General features: G+C 50.4%; 1 protein-coding gene across 3 annotated transcripts in view; it reads right to left on the reverse strand.

Moving 5' to 3' along the window:
• Positions 1–17878: 17878 nt before the first annotated feature.
• CCDC180 (coiled-coil domain containing 180) overlaps positions 17879–19123 on the reverse strand; it is a 97014-nt gene continuing 95769 nt past the window's right edge. For all 3 annotated transcript variants that reach the window (XM_076053034.1, XM_076053035.1, XM_076053036.1), the window contains exon 37: positions 17879–19123. This exon is cut by the window's right edge and continues 3786 nt beyond it. The gene's annotated coding sequence lies outside the window, so the exon portion shown is untranslated.

Here is a 19123-nt window from a genome sequence, read left to right on the forward strand (position 1 = left end):
GCTGGGTCACTGGCTGAGTGAGTGGGGGGGGGGGGGGGGGTCACTGGCTGGGTGGGTGGGTCACTGGCTGGGTGAGTGGGTGGATCACTGGCTGGGTGGGTGGCTGGGTGGCTGGCTGGGTCACTGGCTGGGTGGCTGGGTGGCTGGGTGTGTCACTGGCTGGGTGTGTGGGTGGGTCACTGGCTGGGTGAGTGGATCACCTGCTGGGTGAGTGGGTGGATCACTGGCTGGGTGAGTGGGTGGGTCACTGGCTGGGTGGGTGGGTGGCTGGGTGAGTGGGTGGATCACTGGCTAGGTGGCTGGCTGGGTCACTGGCTGGGTGGGTGGGTGGATCACTGGCTGGGTGGCTGGCTGGGTCACTGGCTGGGTGGCTGGGTGCGTCACTGGCTGGGTGTGTGGGTGGGTCACTGGCTGGGTGAGTGGATCACCTGCTGGGTGGGTGGGGGGTCACCGGCTGGGCGTCTGGGTGGTCCCGTGCGTGTGGCGCGCCGTGGCTCCCCGCCGGGGGAAAGTAAAAATGCGGGAGCGAGCCTCGCGTCAAATCCTGTCGACGCGAAACCCGAGACCCCAGGAGATCCGTGACTCTCATCGCCGGCTCCAGGATCCATTATGTTGGAGGGGCGTGAACTCCATCTCGGATTTTACAACAGCAACTAAAAAAAAATTCCAGTGACTCACAAAAACAAAGAACCCCCCTTCCCATATAACCTGAACAGACTGTTGGGGCAAGTGCTGTTAGCGAGTAGCACCTATGAAGGCCGGCACGGCACACAAGGGGGTGGGTGGCCAGCACCACGCCCGGACGCCTTTGTCTCCCCCGTGGCGATGTTTGCTACACACCGCACCAGGGACTCATTTGAGGCTGAGTCGACCTAGGGGAGGCCCAGGACCGGTTCTGATAATCGTCACACTGGTGTTGGCCGTGAGCGGGAATCGAATTCGGGTCACCGGGTTCATAGCGCAGTGCGCTAACCGCTACACTACCGCTCCCCACACACACACACAGACACACACGCACAGATACGTACAAAGACACGTACACACACAGACACGTACACACAGAAAGACACGCACACACAGACACGTGCACATATATATACACACACGCACAGACACGTTTACATACAAAGACACGTACACACACACGTACGTATACACACACACAGACACGTACATATACACACGCACACACAGACACGTACATATACACACACGCACAGACACGTACACACACAAAGACACGCACACACAGACACGTACATATATCAGACACACATACACAGAGACACGTACACACACAAAGACACGCACACACAGACACGTACATATATCAGACACACATACACAGAGACACGTACACACACACAGACACACGCGAAAACAAACACGAGATCATCGCCTTAAAGGGGCACGGACCCGCCGCGTCATCTGCATCTCCCGTTAGTGGTGGTGGGGAGAGCGGATGGAGAGAGAGAGAGAGATAAGAGAGAGGGACAGGGAGATAAGAGAGAGAGAGATGAGAAGGGTAAACGATTTGACAACACGGCAGTAAATCTGAACCGCCAGAGGCAGTTTTTGCTGACTTGAAGCTCAGATTCGGTGGATCAGCTTTTTAGGTGGAGGGGGGCGTGGTCGTAAATCGTGACTCTGCGTGTGACGTCGCACCCCCGATCAGCATCACGGGGACAGCAACAACCAAATTAAGCCTCTTAAAGGACACGGGCACTGCAGGACGCGACTCTCTGAAAAGTGTTTTTTTTGGCCAATCCCTTGTTACGGGTGCGTGCATTTGGAGAGGATTACATTTTTGTGTGCGCGTGTCCTTGTTATTCTTAGCCACGTGCGAATCGCCTGCTGCCACGCGGGGCGTCCCTCGTAACAGTAAACCATCGATGCACGCGGTACCTTTATCTTGTTTTTTTTGGGGGGCCCCCATAGTTTACCGACAAAATTATTTCTCTTTCGCAGCAACTCTCAAAGGGGGCATTGTTTTGTGTTACCCCCCCTCCCCCCCCACCCACCACCCCCCCACAAGCTCAGTCGAAGACGGCTCGCGTCTCGATGTGTGTGTGTGTTGTGTGCGTGCTCTCCAACGCTCAAATGAAAAAAAAAACCACGGTCCGTTCTACCTACGGCGTCCGCGTGGTGTTCTTCGCAACTCCAACTGGGACGCCACGCGCGTGATGAACGTATTCAGGGAACGTTTATATATTTTTTTTTATTCACGTATATTCACATTCCGCGGTTGCGGATTTGGATGCAAGGTGACCGAGCGAACTGCAGTGATTCATATTCTTGGTTCTTTCGGCAAAGTCACGTTGGAGGGAAAAGAATAAAATAATAAAATATATATACAAAACAATAAAATTCTCACGACGTTTTTTGACTGCAACACAAGCGGTCATCATCAGGTGTGAAAAGCAACGGCAAATAAACATTTGAAAGAAGCGGCGGTTTGTATTTATTTATTTCTAAAGGTTCTTTGCAAGCCATCTGGCTACAATGAGAGATTCGTTCATGAGGCTATCCACATATACAAACACAGACAATTTCAACCGAGAAGATGGATTTTGGCTTAGCAATCATTGGAAGGATTTGATAAACCATTTCGGGTCTTAATTGATTGTTCACGCTTACGGTGGCTTTCAGACAGCACACATTAATTTTTCGTCTCCCACCTCCTCTTTTCCGAACATAGATGGACTCGTCCATTTAAACAAACTGTCAAATCGCTATCCGTGGTGCTAACGTTTAAAAATAAATAAATACAAACTGCCACTTCTTTCAAATGTTTCTTGCCGTTGGTTTTCTCCTCCGTCAGCTCAGGGGGTCTCTGGGGAAGATCTCCACTGCGCACCCAATGCAGCCATCACAGCTGAATCGAGCCACAGCCAGTGCCGGATTAAGCGAAGTGCGGGGCCTGTAGCATGCGATGTTATGGCCCTAAATAAAATATTAAAAAAAACACGTAAATATAAAAACATATACATTTTTTACTTGCATAGTAAAGTCATTTTTTTTTCATTTGCTATACAGCCAGATAATACGGCAAATCGCTAACCTTAAACACCCAGTCGTTCATAAAAGTCAAAGGCGGTGTAGTACTATAGAAATCGAGCAAGTGCAGAATCGCTGAACCGGAATTGACAGCTTGAAAAGCATTTAGCGCGGGGCCCTTGAAAGTGCGGGGCCCGTAGCTACATGTGTAGCTACTACACATGTAGCTACACATGTAGCTACTACACATGTAGCTACTACACATGTAGCTACTACACATGTAGCTACTTGTGTAGCTACACATGTAGCTACATGTGTAGTAGCTACTACACATGCAGCTTCTTGTGTAGCTACATGTGTGGCAAACTACACATATGTAGCTACTTGTGTAACTACATGTGTGGCAAACTGCTTGTGCGACGAGGATCATCCGGCACTGGGCACAGCTGCTACGGCTGCGTTGCGTGTACGCAGCGGTCCAGAACTCCCCAGAGACCCCCTGGCTGATGGAGATGTCCCGCCTAGTTCACACGCCCGCACGCACACAAAGACAAAGGTCCCCCGGATATCCTTGAATAGGTTGTTGGGGCAAAGTGCAGTTAGCGAGCACCTATGGTACACCGGGGGGTGGGTGGCCAGCACCACGCCCGACCGCCTTTGTCTCCCTAGTGGCAATGTTTTTTTTTTTACACACATAGCACTAAGTAATCAATTGAGGCTGAGCCGACCTAGGGGAGGCCCAGCACCGGTTCAGATAATCGTCACCGGTGTTGGCCGTGAGCGGGAATCGAACTCGGGTAGCCTGGTTGGTAGCGCAGCGGAGCGCTAACCACTACACTACCGCTCCCCACCATACAAACATACGGACATGTCAACACCCACGCACCCACACACACAAACAACAGCCACCGACACTGTTGTCAACACACACGGATGTCGACAAAAAGACAAAGATCACCCGTATAGACATTGACAGACTCCTGGGGCAAGTGCTGTTAGCGAGGAGCACCTATGAAGTCCTGAACGGCACACGACGGGGTGCACCACGCCCGGCCGCCTTTGTCTCCCTCGCGGCAATGCTTTACACACAGCACCAGGTACTTCATTTGAGGCCGAGTCGACCTAAGGGAAGCCCATGACCGGTTCAAATAATCGAAGCGCAGCGTAGCACTGACCGCTGCACCACCGCTCATCACGGGGGATTACTATTTATTTATTTATTTCGCGTAGAACACACACACACGTGTACAAAGACACCCCTACCACCACCACCCCCACATAGCCTCAACAGACTACGAAGGCCGCCAGCAGCACGCCCGGCCGCCTTTGTCTCTCCAGTGGCGATGTTACATCACTGGCTCCCAGACTCCCATCCCGCATGGCAACTTCAGTGGCCGGGCTGCGTGACGCCGTCTGGAATTACCTCCCCCCCCACCCCCCCCAACCCCCACCCCACCCCCCACCCCCGCATGAATGAACGAGGAATCGTGATGTAGGGACTCAAGCCACGTGGCGTGGCTATTTCTATCACTTTTACTACGGCGGGGTGATGGTGGTGGTGGGGGTGGTGGTGCTGGGGGTGGTGGTGGGGGGAGTGGTGGTGGGGGAGATGGTGGTGGTGCTGGGGATGGTGGTGGTGGTGGGGGGGATGGTGGTGGTGGCGGTGGTGGTGGGGCCAGTGCCGGATTATCCTAGTAGCACAAAGCATGTAGTAGTAGCTGCTACTACCTATGTAGTAGTAGCTACTACTACTACATAGGTAGTAGCTACTACTACTACATAGGTAGTAGCTACTACTACATAGTAGTAGCTACTACTAGTAATTCTGCACTTCCTCTATTACTATAGTACTATAGTAACTACTACATATGTAGCAGTTACTACACTTTCAAGGGCCCCGCGCTAAACGCTTTCAAGCTATCAATTCCGGTTCAGCGATTCTGCACTTGCTTTATTACTATAGTACTACACCGCCTTCAACTTTTGCCAACGACCGGGCGTTTAAGGTTAGCGATTTGTCGTATTATCTGGGCTGTATAGCGATTGAAAAAAATACAATTCCTTTACTGTGCAAGTAAAAAAAAAATGTGTGTTTTAATATTTATGTGTTTTTTAAAAATATATATTTAGGGCCCCTTTATAACAACATCTTTATAACAACATGTGCTAGAGGCACTGGGGAGATGGTGGGGTGGGGGGCGGTGACACCGTGCCGTGCCCTGTGGCCAGGCAAGCGTTGAGTTTCGTTGGTGCCACGGCCGGGTTGAGTGGCTTGCGATGCGTGCGAGCGTGGTACAGCGGGCAAAGTGTTTCGTCACTTGATCTCTGGAGATAAAATCAGCTCGGGCCTCCCGTTAACTTCTATGCGTGCTCCCCCCCCCCCACCCCCCACCTTGCTCCCCGTCCAACCACCCGCGCCCCACTCTTAATCCCTTCCCTTTCATCTCAATATCTTATGTATATAATCTCTCTATAAATAAGATTGAGCAATCCATAAACCATCGTCTCTCATCATCGTCTCCATCATCACGCTCTCATCATCACCATGACCCTCTCATCAACACCATCACCCTATCATCATCATCACCCTCTCATCATCACCATCACCCTGTCATCATAATCATCATCACCATCACATCATCACCGTCACCCTCTCATTATCATCACCCGCTCATCATCACCATCACCTTTTCATCATCATCATCACGTGGGAATTTATAAGCAGCAGCCAAATTATCTAAACGCGTGGTGATACTGGTTATAAATGTGGAGGGGAAAACCGCAGGACCCGGAGAAAAATCTACGCCACCACGGGGAGACAGAGAGACACGCAAACTCCAAATATACAGCAGCAGGCGTCAGGGTCGGGATCGAACCCACGAACTCCTGCAAACCAGGCGAGGTAGCTAACATCTCCTAGCCACCGTGATGATGATGAGAGCGAGACACGCAAACTCCAAATATACAGCAGCAGGAGTCAGAGTCGGGATCGAACCCACGACATCCTGTACACCAGGCGAGGTAGTTAACATCTCCTAGCCACCGTGATGATGATGAGAGAGAGACACCGCAAACTCCAAATATACAGCAGCAGGCGTCAGGGTCGGGAACGAACCCACGACCTCCTGTACACCAGGCGAGGTAGTTAACATCTCCTAGCCAACGTGATGATGATGAGAGAGAGACACGCAAACTTCAAATATACAGCAGTAGCAGGCGTCAGAGTCAGGATCGAACCCACGACATCCTGTACACCAGGCGAGGTAGTTAACATCTCATAGCCACCGTGATGATGATGATGATAGAGAGACACGCAAACTCCAAATATACAGCAGCAGCAGGCGTCAGAGTCGGGATCGAACCCACGACATCCTGTACACCAGGCGAGGTAGTTAACATCTCCTAGCCACCTTGATGATGAGAGAGAGACACCGCAAACTCCAAATATACAGCAGCAGGCGTCAGGGTCGGGATCGAACCCACGACCTCCTGTACATCAGGCGAGGTAGTTAACAGCTCCTAGCCATCGTGATGATGATGAGAGAGAGACACGCAAACTCCAAATATACAGCAGCAGCAGACGTCAGAGTCGGGATCGAACCCACGACCTCCTGTACACCAGGCGAGGAAGTTAACATCTCCTAGCCACCGTGATGATGATGAGAGATAGACGCCGCAAACTCCAAATATACAGCAGCAGGCGTCAGGGTCGGGATCGAACCCGCGACATCCTGTACACCAGACGAGGTAGTTAACATCTCATAGCCACCTTGATGATGAGAGAGAGACACCGCAAACTCCAAATATACAGCAGCAGGCGTCAGGGTCGGGATCGAACCCACGACCTCCTGTACACCAGGCGAGGTAGTTAACATCTCCTAGCCACCGTGATGATGATGAGAGAGAGAGACACGCAAACTCCAAATATACAGCAGCAGGCGTCAGGGTCGGGATCGAACCCACGACCTCCTGTACACCAGGCGAGGTAGTCAACATCTCCTAGCCACCGCTCTTGCTTCCTTTCCCATTCATCTTCCCCGCGTCCGCTCTTTTGCCCAATTCTCTCATCGCTCATCTCTGCTTTGCCGTTACCTCCAGTCCGTCTCCACGCATTCTATCCCTTTGCCTCTTCTCGTGCTGCACAGAGACAGCTGCCACGGTGGGGGAGGGGGGTCACATGTCTAGAGCAATTAAATTATGCGGTATAGCTCTGGGTGTGTCTCTCAGCTGGCCAGGGTAAGTAACTGAACTCGTGGCTTCTAGCTAAGGGAATGGGTGTCTGTTCCTCTCTCGGCTGATTTATTATGGCCAGGGTAAGTGACTGTACTCGTGGCTTCTAGCTAAGAGATTGGGTGTCTGCTCCTCTCTCAGCTGGTTCATAATGGTCAGGGTAAGACACTGAACTCGTGTCTTCTAGCTAAGGGATTGGGTGTCTACTCCTCTCTCAGCTGGTTCATGATGGCCAGGGTAAGAGACTGAACTCGTGGCTTCTAGCTAAGGGAATGGGTGTCTGCTCCTCTCTCAGCTGGTTCATGATGGCCAGGGTAAGAGACTGAACTCGTGGCTTCTAGCTAAGGGATTGGGTGTCTGTTCCTCTCTCGGCTGATTTATGATGGCCAGGGTAAGATACTGAACTCGTGGCTTCTAGCTAAGAGATTGGGTGTCTATTCCTCTATCAGCTGGTTCATAATGGCCAGGGTAAGTCACTGAACTCGTGGCTTCTAGCTAAGGGAATGGGTGTCTGTTCCTCTCTCGGCTGATTTATGATGGCCAGGGTAAGTGACTGAACTCGTGGCTTCTAGCTAAGAGATTGGGTGTCTGCTCCTCTCTCAGCTGGTTCATGATGGCCAGGGTAAGTGACTGAACTCGTGGCTTCTAGCTAAGGGATTGGGTGTCTGCTCCTCTCTCAGCTGGTTCATGATGGCCAGGGTAAGAGACTGAACGCGTGGCTTCTAGCTAAGGGATTGGGTGTCTGCTCCTCTCTCAGCTGGTTCATAGTGGCCAGGGTAAGATACTGAACTCGTGGCTTCTAGCTAAGGGAATGGGTGTCTGTTCCTCTCTCGGCTGATTTATGATGGCCAGGGTAAGTGACTGAACTCGTGGCTTCTAGCTAATGGATTGGGTGTCTATCCCTCTCTCAACTGGTTCATAATGGCCAGGGTAAGACACTGAACTCGTGGCTTCTAGCTAAGGGGTCGTGTTTCCATCTGTCTCTCTCAGCTGGTTCATAATGGCCAGGCCAGCGATCTATCGGGGGGGGGGGGTGGGGGGGGTTATAATCGCCATGTCGTGCCAACAAAGCTGGCAAAGTTAACACGCCACGTTCTAATTTGGAGGCTGGGTGTCTATTTCACTCGAGGGTGTTCATGGTGGCAATGTTTGTGAACCAGCAAACACTGAGATGCTGGATTTAAGTCCCCGATGGTGACGATGATGGTGATGGATCCTTCTCAGGGGGTGCGTAATGGCCGTGTCTCAGAAGCCAGCATTGCTGCTGCGATCTGATTTCACGTCGGGTGTCTCTCTCTTGTTTTTCTTCATGGCCATGTCACTGGCGACATTCAAAATCGACGTTCGCCTGCGATTATTTCGCTGCTATAAATGTCCACACGATCAAGCCACTTTTATTTGCATTAGCCAGGTCGCTTCTGAAAAAAGAAGACATTAGATCAGTGGGTTTTACCTGGTAAGATAAAACGTAGTTCAGTTTTGTTTGGATATGTTTCGAAGTGGGTTTTTTTTTACCGTTCCCAAACTTTGCACTCCTATCCTGGACATCTCTGAGACCCACAGGCTCATACAGAGAGCCATATACTTACAACAGAGATCCATAGACTCACACAGAGACACCCAGAGACTCACACAGAGACCCATTGACTCACACAGAGACACCCACAAACTCACACAGAGATACCCATAGACTCACACACAGACCCAAAGACTCACACAGTGACCCACAGATACTCACACAGAGACACAGACTCACACAGAGACACCCAGAGACTCATACAGAGAGCCATAGACTTACAACAGAGATCCATAGACTCACACAGAGACACCAGAGACTCACACAGAGATCCATAGACTCACTCACACAGAGACCCACAGACTCACACACAGACCCAGAGACACACACAGATCCAGAGACTCACACAGAGATACCCACAGACTCATACAGAGAGCCATAGACTTACAACAGAGATCCATAGACGCACACAGAGACACCCACAGACTCACAGAGATACCCAAAGACTCACACAGTGACCCACAGACAGACACAGACTCACACACACCCAAATACTTACATACATAACCATATGATCACACAGAGACAAACAGATACTCCCACAGAGACCGAGAGAATCACACAGAGACCGATAGACTCACACACAGACCCACAGACTCACACACAGACCCAAAGACTCACATACATACCCAGATACTCACGCAGAGACCCAGAGACTCACGCAGAAACCCACGGACTCACACACAGACCCATAGACTCACATAGAGACCCACACACCGGTGACCTCTGTATAGCATGCTCACCTGACCTTTAAACCAACTGCGGAAGCTCACCACGATTAATTATGAACAACTGCTGTGCAGTTGTATTGAACATTTTCATGCACGAGGCAGAGGGGTGAGGTGGGGGTGGTGGGGGGTCCAGGGGGAGGGGTACATTTTGACTCCTAAACTGACATTAAACCGGAATGATAGAATCTCGTATTTTTAATGATTCATGCGCGAGACGGGCACATCGCCCTCCGCCGACAAGCGAGGAGACTCATTTATGGATGAACATCTTCATTACACATTTATGCATCTGTAGCGACTGGCTCAGAGACGCTAAGAGGAGGAGGCACTCTGTTTATTAACAGCCTCAGCAGTTCACGCTTTAGCAACTACGGTTCCCGGTCAGGGCAGCTGGCCGGATGCCCGACTGACGACGCGGAGACCACGGCGAAGACTCCGGCAGCAGGGCGACCGGGACCCCGCTCCACACGACAGCCCCGAGGTCCCCTCCCGGGAGCCCTCTTATACTGCCAGCGTGGCCTGGCCCCGCCCCTGGCCACGCCCCCCTTCTGGAACCTCCCAGCGGGTTCTCGATGTGCCGCTTCCGTGACCTTTCCCCGACATCACTCTCTCTGAGTTGCTTTGTATGGTTTCCAAATTTTGCTAAACCCTGTCTGTTTGGTATGCTTATCTCTCTGTGTCCCCTGTTGTGTCTGTGTTAGTTCCCCCTACTTGGGTGTCTGTGTATACATCTGAGGTTATGTGTTTCCCCTCTCTCGTAAATTTAGCTCTTCGGTACCTGATGATGGCTGCTTGTGTTGCAACCGAAACGTCATATGCTATTATGTTATTTTATTATTTCCTATTTATACGTGACTTTACCGAAAAAAACAAAGATTAATCACTCTCTCTGGTCGATCACGTGGCCTGCTGTCAGTCAGGGCTGCTGTGGCTGCAGATCCCCTTCCCTGCCAGCAACCAGGGCTATGCTGCTAAGTGACCGATTCTATGTCACTACACTTCTTTAAAAAAATCTCTCACAAAGATCCCCCGTGTAGCCTTAACAGACTGTAGGGGCAAGTGCTGTTAGCGAGCATCTATGAAGGCCGGAACGGTACACGAGGGGGTAGGTGGTCAGCACCACACCCGACCGTCTTTGTCTCCCCAGTGGCGATGTTTACTACACACCGCACCAGGTACTCGTTTGAGGCGGAGTCGACCTAGGGGAGGCCCAGGATCGGTTCAGATAATCGTCACCGGTGTTGGCCGTAAACAGGAATCGAACTCGGGTCCCCGGGTTTGTAGCGCAGCGTGGCGCTAACCGCTACACTACCGCTCCCCACACATACACACACACACTAACATACACACACACTAACATACACACACACACTAACATACACACACACACTAACATACACACACACTAACATACACACACACTAACATACAACAACAACCGCCATTCGCCACTAAGTGGTGGTGACGTCACCACGACGCTTGTGCCAGGCTATGTGCACCCTGAGGCCACGTGAAGTGTCGAACGCCCGCTGGCAGGAGGTCACGGGGCAGACCTAGGTGCCACGGGTCGACTGACTGAGATGACTGGCTGATGCACCACCTGTGCCCCCTACTGTGCCAACCTGCTGTGCTTTAGCCGCCCGGCGCTCCGCTCGCTGTTGTGAGCGTCGCTCCTCCACCCTCCGTTGTTGTTGGAGGGCGACTGCCTCAAACTGCCCAGTAGCATCCTTCACGAGCCTCCTCCACAGAGGCCGATCTTGACACCGCTGGTACCAGTCATCGGCAAGTCCACTCAGCTCCACGTCTTCCTGTACCACATCACTCCATCTCTTCTCTAGCCCGTGCCGCGCCCGCTTAGCCCCCTCAATCCGGCCAAACAAAAGCTGTTTCGGCATGCGGTGGCTGGGCATGCGGGCTACATGACCCAGCCATCGCAGCCTTGCCTGCCGGAGGAGCTCACCAATGGGACCCTGCCCAGATCTTTCAAGGATTTGTGAGCTCCTCACACAATCCAGTCTGGTTAAACCCAGGATGGATCGTAGGCAGGCCAGCCTAAATGTTTCTAACCGGCGAAGATGTTCCATTAGGGGGGTCCACGTTTCGCAAGCGTAGAGAAGGGAGGGAATGACCGTGGCCGAGAAGACCTAAAGCTTAGTGCGGAGCGACAGACCAGGTAGCTTCCACACAGCGTTACGCAACCGATGAAAAGATATTGCCGCTCGACTGATTCGGAGTGAGACCTCTGCTGTTAAACTGGAGCCGGTCATAAGCACACTGCCCAGGTATGGGAAACTCTCCACTCGCTCCACAACTGCCCCATCACCGATTGGGAGTTGTGGGGGTGTAGTGTCCGATGGTACAAAATACCCAGGCAGGTGCTTAGTTTTGGTGGGGCTGATGGTAAGGCCCCACCTCTTAGTGGCACGCTCCAGTCTCAGCAGCAGTGTCTCCAACTCCTCCTCTGAATGAGCAGCTATTACCAAATCATCAGCATACATAACGTGGTTGAGCAATAGGGAGCCATCCCTTGACCACACCCGGGCATCGATCAGCCTCCCATTATATCTGTACCATATGGAGATTCCCCCGGTACAGCTATTGAAGGCTTCACGAACTACGTGGTCAAAATAGATGTTAAATAATGTGGGAGCCAGAGGACATCCCTGTCGCACCCCAAGGTGTACAGGGAATGGCTCTGACTCCCGGCCATGTAGTTTTACCCGGGCCCGCTCACCATCATGAAGGTCCTTAATGATCGTGAGCAGAGGGTCAAGTACTCCAAAAGCACGAAGAACAAACCAGAGCCCAGGCCTACTGATGGTATCATAGGCCTTGACCAGGTCAATAAAGCAGAGATGTAGGTCTTTTTGGAATTCCCTACGCCTCTGCTGTAGCAGATGGACAGAAAATATGGCATCTGTGCAGGACCGCCCTTTCCTGAAACGCATTGGGGCTCCGCAAGCCTCTCCTCAGCGTGCCTGGCAAGGCGATGCTGAATAATCCTTGCCAGGACCTTTCCCGGCACACTGAGGAGTAAAATGCCCCTGTAGTTGTTACAGTCTGTGCGGTCCCCCTTCTTAAAAAGTGTGTACAGGGAATGGCTCTTCTTAAAAAGGGGGACCACCAGGGTATCCTTCCAATCCTGCGGAGCCCGTCCAGTGGTCCAGACTGTTTTTATGATGTCATATAGGGCAGTCTGTGCACAAACGCCACCCTCCCTCAGCATTTCGCTTGGGAGATCATCTCTGCCTGCTGCCTTTCCTGGTCTCAGACTCCGGATCACCCTCAGTACTTCCTCAACAGATGGCACCTCAGCCAGCCACTCACAGGGGGTGACTTCTTCCAATATTTGAGGCACCGCAGCCTCAGCAGGGTCATCCTCACTTTGTGCCACGATGTTTTCCTGGCTGAGGGATTTTCCCTCCCCCAGGACCTCACAGAAATGCTCAGCAAATTTGCAAACCTGTTCCTGGGGGTCGGAGATTGGATCACCGTCTTTTCCCCTAATGATGGTAATAGGTGTGGTGCTGCAGGTTACTTTTTTGATGGAGTTACATAGAGATTTGTGATCACGGGCCACTGAGGCAGACTCCATCTCCTCAGCAACCCGCGACCACCACCCATCTTTGCAGCACCTCACGGCTCTCCGAACCTCCGAGCAAAGGCTGCGGTAAGCCTCCTCATTCTCTGACGTGGGATTCTGTAGCCGATGACAGTGGGCCTGTCGCTTTTTCTCAACCATCCTGAACACCTCCTCTGTCAGCCAGGGTCTCTGGGGAGGTCTGGACCGCGTACCCAAAGCAGCCATTGCAGCTGTATGAGTCACAGTCCTAAACCTCGCCCATTTACCCTCGACATCAGGAGGAGTTGGGGACGATGCCAATCCCAGCCGCAAGCGATGATGAAATTCTCACTTGCAACTTTCATCAGATAACTGAGACCAGGCCACTTTAGGTTGGAATGGGGTCCTGGGTGTACACCCACCACTGGAGTGGAAGAATGGCAGGCGCATCTTACAGATGACTAGTCGATGGTCAGAGGACAGATCAGCTCCACGGTAGGTCCTGGTGTCAAGGACATGGCTTGCATCCGCTGGTCCGTCACTATGTAGTCCAGCAGATGTTCTTGCTTGGACCCGGCATGCATCCATGATGTTGTGTGGATGCGCCGATGCCGGAACAGCGTGTTGGTAATTACAAGCCCATGGGCTGCACAAAAATCTAGCAGCCTCCTACCGTTGTTATTGAGCTGATCTGGCCCATGCCCTCCAATCACTCCAGACCAGGTGCCAGTTTCATGACCAACTCGGGCATTGAAGTCACCCAACATGATGACTCTATCCCGAGGGGCCACTTTAGCCAGCACCTGTGACAGGAGGTCATAGAAGGCATGTGACTCATCGGCTTTGCCTGCATCCCTCCACGGATGTTCATCTTCGGTGGGGGCATAAGCAACCACGACCACCATTCCTCGCCTCCGGTTAATGGGAAGGCGAGCCCAAAGTTGCCTGGGGCTTACAGCTTCCCAAACCTCACCGCCACGCTCCCACGCCCCCTTCATTCTTTTGTTCAAAAGAAGAGCCACACCCTGTTGTTTGGCAGTCTGCTGCCCCAAGTAGAGGACTGTCCACCCCTCATGGTGGCAGGAGCCAGAGCCGGTCCACCGGACCTCCTGAATGCCACATAGATCCAGGCAGTACCGGTCCAGCTCCCGACAGAGGAGTGGCAGCCTCTCCTTCGCAGTGAGCGTTCGAACATTCCACGTGGCCACCCGTAGTGGTTTTTCGTTGTTTCTGGAGGAGCCCCGAGGGTAGATATTCAATCTCCTGGCTCCGCCAATTGGGGTTTGGCCAGGAGACGTCATAGACGCCTGGCCCCCCGGGGCCTCCGGCACAAGCTTATTAGTTATATATTTCAGTCGTAGTTCAGTGGTAATTGAAGGTGGAGGGGTTACCAGCCCCTCGCACCCGTCCAGAGTCCCCGTTTAGCCCCTGTGGACACAGATGCCATGAAGGGAGGAGCCAATCGAAATTGGACCTCCCCCCACAGCACTGTCCACGACAGAGTTGCCCGTCCGGCACCGCGAGGAGGTAGGGGGTTGTTTTGCCTCACTAACACACACACACTAACATACACACACACACTAACATACACACACACACTAACACACACACACTAACATACACACACACTAACACACACTAACATACACACACACACTAACACGCACACTGACATACACACACTAACATACACACACACACTAACACACACGCACACTAACATACACACACGCACACTAACATACACACACTAACACACACACACTAACATACACACACACTAACACACACACACTAACATATACACACACTAACATTCACACACACTAACACACTAACATACACACACTAACATACACACGCTAACATACACACACACACTAACATAAACACACTAACATACACACACTAACACACACACACTAACACACACACACACACTAACACACACACTGACATACACTAAAATACACACACTAACATACACACACTAACACACACACACTAACATACACACACACACACTAACATATACACACTAACATACACACACACTAACAGACACACACTAACATACACACACTAACATACACACACACAAACATACACACACACTAACATACACACACACTAACATACATACACACACTAACACACACACTAACATACACACACTAACACACACACTAACACACACTAAAACACACACACTAACATACAAACACACACACTAACACACACACTAACATACACACACACACTAATACACACACACTAACACACACACTAACATACACAGACACACTAACACACACACTAACATATACACACACACTAACATACACATACACTAACACACACACTAGCATACACACAAGCACTAACATACACACACTAACATACACACACTAACATATACACATTAACACACACACACTAACACACACACTAACATACACACACTAACATACACACACTAATATACACACACTAACACACACTAACATACACACACACACTAACAACACGCGCAAGTGCGCAGGGCGTACGTACCTTGTTCGGGGTTACACAACGGCCAGCTCTGTGTGTGTGGAAGGGATTCGGGAAACTTTCGCCCGTAAGTAATTGTTGTTATTTTAGCCATCGTCGAGGCCTGGAGACGGAGTCGAACCGGTGAACCCTTGGGGCTTGCCAAGAGGCCGGGCTGCGTTGCTTGAGGCGTTTGCCATCGCAACGAAAATCGCTGCGATTGTTGCTGTAAATCGAAATGTGATGTTTCTCGGGGAAACGATTGGACCCTTTGCGTTTTTGTAATGCCTCAATTGCACTGTGTTCTTGAAGCATAGTCCTCGCATTCGTTGAAATATTTCACATTTTTACGTTTCTCGGGGAAACAATTTAAAGGGGTTTTTTTAAATATATACAGTGAGGGAAAAAAGTATTTGATCCCCTGCTGATTTTGTACGTTTGCCCACTGACGAGGAAATGATCAGTTTATAATTTTAATGGTAGTTTTATTTGAACAGTGAGAGACAGAATAACAACAACAAAATCCAGAAAAACGCATGTCAAAAATGTTATAAATTGATTTGCATTTTAATGAGGGAAATAAGTATTTGACCCCTTTGCAAAACATGACTTAGTACTTGATGGCAAAACCCTTGTTGGCAATCACAGAGGTCAGACGTTTCTTGTAGTTGACCACCAGGTTTGCACACATCTCAGGAGGGATTTTGTCCCACTCCTCTTTGCAGATCTTCTCCAAATCATTAAGGTTTCGAGGCTGACGTTTGGCAACTCGAACCTTCGGCTCCCTCCACAGATTTTCAATGGGATTAAGGTCTGGAGACTGGCTAGGCCACTCCAGGACCTTAATGTGCTTCTTCTTGAGCCACTCCTTTGTTGCCTCGGCCGTGTGTTTTGGGTCATTGTCATGCTGGAATACCCATCCACGACCCACTTTCAATGCCCTGGCTGAGGGAAGGAGGTTCTCACCCAAGATTTAACGGTACATGGCCCCGTCCATCGTCCCTTTGATGCGGTGAAGTTGTCCTGTCCCCTTAGCAGAAAAACACCCCCAATGCATAATGTTTCCACCTCCATGTTTGGCGGTGGGGTCATAGGCAGCATTCCTCCTCCTCCAAACACGGCGAGTTGAGTTGATGCCAAAGAGCTCCATTTTGGTCTCATCTGACCACAACACTTTCACCCAGTTGTCCTCTGAATCATTCAGATGTTCATTGGCAAACTTCAGACGGGCATGTATATGTGCTTTCTTGAGCAGGGGGACCTTGCGGGTGCTGCAGGATTTCAGTCCTTCACGGCGTAGTGTTACCAATTGTTTTCTTGGTGACTATGGTCCCAGCTGCCTTGAGATCATTGACAAGATCCTCCCGTGTAGTTCTGGGCTGATTCCTCACCGTTCTCATGATCATTGCAACTCCACGAGGTGAGATATTGCATGGAGCCCCAGGCCGAGGGAGATTGACAGTTATTTTGTCTTCCATTTGCGAATAATCGCACCAACTGTTGTCACCTTCTCACCAAGCTGCTTGGCAATGGTCTTGTAGCCCATTCCAGCCTTGAGTAGGTCTACAATCTTGTCCCTGACATCCTTGGAGAGCTCTTTGGTCTTGGCCATGGTGGAGAGTTTGGAATCTGATTGATTGATTGATTCTGCGGACAGGTGTCTTTTATACAGGTAACAAGCTGAGATTACGGGGCACTCCCTTTAAGAGTGTGCTCCTAATCTCAGCTCGTTACCTGTACAAAAGACACCTGGGAGCCAGAAATATTTCTGATTGAGAGGGGGTCAAATACTTATTTCCCTCATTATTATGCAAATCAATTTATAACATTTTTGACATGCGTTTTTCTGGATTGTTTTGTTGTTATTCTGTCTCTCACTGTTCAAATAAACCTACCATTAAAATTATAGACTGATCATTTATTTGTCAGTGGGCAAACGTACAAAATCAGCAGGGGATCAAATACTTTTTTCCCTCACTGTGTATATATATAAAAACCTTTAAATTGTTTCCCCGAGAAACGTAAAATGTGCTTTGTGCGGTTCGTAGTCCTGGGCCAGAAGCGAACAAAATCCACACACACACACAGTGACCTCGAGAAGTGTGGGTTAAACCAAGGCTTGAAGCCATAGAGTCAACATTGGGGAGGGGGGGACCAAATCTTCCAGGGGGTCTGGGGGTCCCCCCCCCCCAGAAAAAAACACATTTGAAAACTAATTTCCTGCCTAAAAGATAAAAAAAAATCACTAACACGTGGGATAGACTTTTTATTGTATTTATAACAACAATGTCTAATAGTGTTATTGTGTTACATTGCTTTTTTCTTTTTTTTACTTTTTCTTGTTTCATTGCATGTAATGGCAGAGATTAGGGATTAATAAAGTACAATCATAACCACAATCATGTGAACATAGATCTATTTTATAGCAATATATTGGGGGGGACATTTTGAGCATATTTTAATATGGGGGGGGGGGGTGTGTGTCCCCCCAATATTTATTTTAATTACGGCCTTGGGTTAAACTTAGCCAGGGTGACCGGCGAAGAGAGAGAGAGTCTGCGGACAGTTTTTAAATGCGTCTTGAAACCCATTTTTATCACTCGTTCAACTTTCACAGTTCGTTGAGTAAATGCGTTTATAATGATGCTTTTTTTGTGCCGAGTTGTCTGCTGCTGATGCTGCTGTGTCCTGTACAGCGCTTTGAGATCAACGATGAAAAGCCGCTACATGCATGGACTTATTAGATCATCTCGGCAACGAGACATATCCGCGAGCATCTTCCGACAAAAAATATATTACCCCTCCAGACACAGGTGACATTCTCCCCCCACCGCCGCAACTCCGATTGAGCTACGGATTGCTACGTACGGTGCGAAGGAAGTTCAAAGTACAGCCCACACAGAAATAACACCCCCTGTGAAGATAAGCGGGACACTGAGTGGGTGGGTGATCCACACACTCACAGAGACCTACACACTCACACAGAGACCCACACACTCACACAGAGACCCACACACTCACACAGAGACCCACACACTGACAGAGACCCACACACTAACACAGAGACCCACACACTCACACACAGACCCACAGACTCACGCAGAGACCCACACACTGACAGAGACCCACACACTAACACAGAGACCCACACTCAGAGACCCACTCACACAGAGACCCACACACTCACACAGAGACCCACTCAAACAGAGACTCACACACTCACACAGAGACCCACACACTCACACAGAGACCCACACACTCACACAGAGACTCACTCACACAGAGACCCACACACTCACACAGAGACCCACACTCACACAGACACCCACCCACTCACTGACACAGAGACCCACAGACTCACACAGAAACCCACACACTCACACAGAGACCCACTCACTCACACAGAGACCCACACACTCACACAGAGACCCACACACTCACACAGAGACCCACACACTCACACAGAGACTCAATCACACAGAGACTCACACAGAGATC

Source organism: Petromyzon marinus, chromosome 59 (assembly GCF_048934315.1).
Source record: "Petromyzon marinus isolate PM22_M1 ecotype Great Lakes invasive population chromosome 59, UKy_Petmar_22M1.pri1.0, whole genome shotgun sequence".
Classification (NCBI taxonomy): domain Eukaryota; kingdom Metazoa; phylum Chordata; class Hyperoartia; order Petromyzontiformes; family Petromyzontidae; genus Petromyzon; species Petromyzon marinus.